A 4,343-nucleotide genomic window follows, 5' to 3' on the forward strand; every position below is an offset into this window, starting at 1 on the left:
CACCAATCTCTTCAGAAAGGTCATTAAGTATTGGGAAGCTATCAAGTTCACAGTGGCAGAGATGAGTTATCCACAATTCTAATTTTCACTTGAAAGCTCAAATTTTATTATGGACAACAAATACTGTCAGTTATTTTTCTTAAAGTGACAGGCTGACTTCATTTTTTAGAAAATGTCTGCCTAAGACTAAATAATGATATTTTATCTGTTGGTAGATTTTCAAATAAAAATTATATTTTCTGAAAAAACCTGCTAGCTCTACATAAAACTTAAATAATCACACAAGTGCTTTTCCTTGAGACAACCATCTTCCAGTACATGGCAGAAGTGCTGTATGTGTACTTTACAATTTCTTACCGAATGTTAAAAAGATGTGTATTGAAAGGTCAAGATTTAGTAAAATTTATGTTTTTAACTGCTTTGCTAAGACGTTTTCAAATGATACTGGCATTTTCCCTTTGCTGTGAGCGTGTAAAGGTGAAGGACCACTGTTACAGTTTATTGCCACTCTCTGCTTTGTGTTTAGGTGCCCACAGTTTCATGATCATTGGTTTTGCACCACTGATGCAAATGCAAGCACAGTGGAAAGTAATCATATAATATCTTAATATTAGTAAGCTATTAATACTTATAATATTAATACTACGAAAAAAGTTCTTACTCTGAAGATCCATTGAAAGAGTCTTGAGGACTCCTGGGGTCCACTGACCACAGGTTGAAAACCAATCATCTAGACAATTCAGGTCCCTCCAGACTATTTTATGACTGAGAGAGGGAAAGTTAGCACAGCCTTGGAGCAAAGCCATAAATGTTTGCTGTTGTCTGTTACAAGAGAGTTTGGAACTGCTTTGATTCTCCTTACTGATAGGAATGGAAAAGAGCTCATTATCCAGAACAATGGCTACAAACCACAAACAACCAAACCAAACCAAACCAGTTGCTTTGATTCTGACTCATGGTGATCCCATATGTGTCAGAGTATAAGTGTGTTCCGTAGGATTTTTAATGATTGATTTTTGAAATCTAGATCACTAGGCCTTTTTTCCAAGGCACCTCTGGGTGGACTTCATTCTCCATATTTTTAGTTAGCAGCCAGATGCTTAACCATTTGCACCATCCAAGGATTCCAAATATGAAGTCTGTGTTAATCTACTCTGACAAATATTCCGATACAGCCAATTTGGAACAGCAGGTGCAGCTGCTGTTCCAAGTAACCAAGTAAATACCTGGTTAAGTTTGTGATGGATCACTGTCATCTGCCATGATCCAATCATTTTTTTCTAGGTACCATCTGGTGAATTAATGCTCTGGTGTTGTAGTAGTTAAGGCACCTGACTGCTAATCAGAAGGTCAGTGGTTCAAACCCACCAGCTGCTCTGCAGAAAGCACACTGGGTGATCTACTTCCGTAAAGACTTACAACCTCAGAAACCAATGGGGGTCACTATGAGTTGGAAACAACTTGATGGCAGTGAGTTTGTTTGTTTGTTTTTAACATAGAGGGGCAAGAATCTTTGCCATTTTCTCTCAGATGCAGTGATTATTATTATTACTATTATTTACTGTCTTGGATGCCAGGTTGGGGAAGAAGTTTGAGAGATTTTCTTTTGGCCTTCCCCACCACAATAACTTTTATCCCACAGTTCAAGGTACCAATGTGTGGTTCTGCCAACACTGCATTCAATCATGTACTTGGGAATTAGAGAAATAACCACAGGGCAGGTCCACTGACTCTACTTTCACTATGAACTGGACTTAGACTAGGTCTCTACTTAATGAATTGGCCTCCCATTACCCATTCTCTAACAAAGGACCATAGTAACACTCCGGGTTTCTGTGTATCAATGTTGATAAAGACACTATGTTCAGCAGTTCTCAAAAGATCCAGACATTCATTCTCCCCAGTGCACAGTTGCATGTATAGTTTTTTTAGGAGAAGGACTGAATACACTTGTGTTGTAAGGTCATTCATCATAGGTACCTAGCTTTTTCTTCAGACAAAGGGAGAAAGATAATGGTCTAATAACTGGGCAGGGCATTGTATCTCTTTTATTGAATTAACTGCCTGATAATCCATCACCCTCCTGATCATCCATCCTTGATTTGTTTTGAGTATATAAATAAAGCAATACTTCTCTAACTGCCATTTAGCTAGCGTGTAGGACCACTGTGTTCTTTTATTCATCTTACAGCTCTCTATGAATTGGCGACCCCTGGCTGCCATTCTGATCTTGTCACTTGTTGAAGTACTTATGAGAGGCCACCATATTTATCCACCACAAGTACAATTTCCATAACTGTGTCCTAATTCTATTTCTATATGATTTAATAGCACCTGAGCATCTATATATTCTTGATATTTTAATTTCTTTAGAATGACAATGCTTTTTTTTTTAATAAAAAAAATAAAATAAAACATAGAACATGCAGAAGTTCCCCCTCAAGGGGATAAACATAATTTCTATGTTACAATGCTTTCACTTCAATGCTTTTCATTGTGTCTATGTGAAGCACCAAAATCAGTAGTTTATTCAGGAGGTAATTTTTGTTTTCTGATTTGGTTCTTTCAGCAAATGTTTATGCTGAGCACTTTATATGTTTTAGGCACTTTACTGGGTGTGATAAGAAAGCAACAATATAGAAAAGTTTTCTAACTTGAGAAGTTCATTATCTAGACTACTGAATTGCCTATGGTTTGGATGGTTTAGTGAATTCATGCAGTCAGAAAATAGTTCTATAGTTTCAGGAAAGCATGGTATTTGAGTGCACGTTCATTTATTGAAGCTGGAAAAGTACAGCAGATGCTTTACTGCCTCTGGAGCTGCTCTGAATGAAGCCCACTGATCCTTGCTCCTTGTTTACATTAACCAAGTCTGCGCCCATTGTCATTCCTTGCTGGATCCAGTCTCCCAATTGAGTACATGGGCATTAGTAAAATGGAATAAAAAAAAAATGTGTGTAAGGCAATCAATGGGAGTTTGGGTTGAAAATAACTTCTATTTGTATGTTTTTATCTTTTGAGAGAAAAAAAAAATATATATATATTTCACCGATATTTCTTCTACATTGTTACTAGCACACTTACTCTGGTTATTCATGTGACAAGTACAGCATTTAAGATATCCTCAATGAAGAGTAGGGTTTCCAGCAGTGACAGTGGCACCATCATTCTTATCTTTCAGCTTCAGCATATAAGGGGTTTTTGACTAAGCAGTCCTGTGAATAAGCCTGTGGGTAATGAATAATAACCTTACCAACTTAACAGTGTCTTCTTCTCTGGATCCCAGTGGAGAAGTTTCTCTATTCTCAGTGTATTTTCCTGATGATTGCTTTACTCTATTAGACACAGAATCTTGCAACAAACCATGTTTCCTATTTCCAAATACCTTAAAACTTCCAGCCAAGTGGGTTCCGGCAAGATGGTGGACTAGGCAGAAAGACTGCACAGACCCTCTTCAACAAACAAAAGGGAAACCAATTAACACAGGCACAGAAGATAATCCTGGACCCCTGAGCCTTGAAGGGAAGGATATAGAAGTGGACTAAACCCCAACTAGCAGCAATGTGAAAATACCAAAAAAGGAGACAGACAGAGCTGCGGTCTGGCAGCGATCCTGAGTGATCCTGACAGCACAGACAGTGTGGAGATTCCCGAATGGTGGTAGGACTTGAAAATTACCTAAAAATCACCCTGCTAACCAGGAACTGCACAGAGGACTGTGCATGGTGGCTGAGGAACAAACGGAGAAGGTGAAGAGAAAGGTGGGCTGAGCTGTGGACTTTTGGTGGATGGAGGGCACTGCCATTTTGTAGGTTTAAAAAGCAGCTTGACTGCTTTGGATATTTAAAGACACAGCACTCTCGCTGATTCCTGGGGCTTAAGAAAACATTCTGCTTTCCAGTAACCCAAGGACACTCGGGACCTGCAAGACCGACAAGTTTTTTGAAGGTTATTCGATTGTGATTTGTGTCTAATTGAGTGGGAGACAACATCAGTCCCCACAGGACACAACTACACCCACACCTCCTGCAACTTCACTTACTGAGCATGAGCCACTACCTCTTTCTCCACTAATGAGCCAATGATAAAAAACCACCAAGAAGAGCCAGAATCAACCTTGACTGCTCTTCACAAACAGTTAATAGAGATCTAAATACAACAACACCACAATGCCTTGGAAACGACAGACCATCACAGTCCACACAAAGAAGCAGGATAAAGTGGTAGAAACAAGGGAGCAGGATACAGACACAGAACACATCCCTGAGGAAGAAGCAGCATTGGAACTCTCTGATAAGGAATTCAAAAGAATTATCTTTAGGTATCTTCAAAGGATTGAGAGA

The 4,343-nt window shown here is 39.0% G+C and overlaps 1 protein-coding gene across 1 annotated transcript in view; it reads left to right on the top strand.

The window, feature by feature from the left end:
• The window catches only part of HTR5A (5-hydroxytryptamine receptor 5A), a 34,573-nt gene that overhangs the window by 910 nt on the left and 29,320 nt on the right, over positions 1–4,343 (top strand). The window lies entirely within an intron of this gene.

Source organism: Orycteropus afer, unplaced genomic scaffold (assembly GCF_000298275.1).
Source record: "Orycteropus afer afer isolate SDZICR_OR568_19922 unplaced genomic scaffold, OryAfe1.0 scaffold00606, whole genome shotgun sequence".
Lineage (NCBI taxonomy): Eukaryota > Metazoa > Chordata > Mammalia > Tubulidentata > Orycteropodidae > Orycteropus > Orycteropus afer.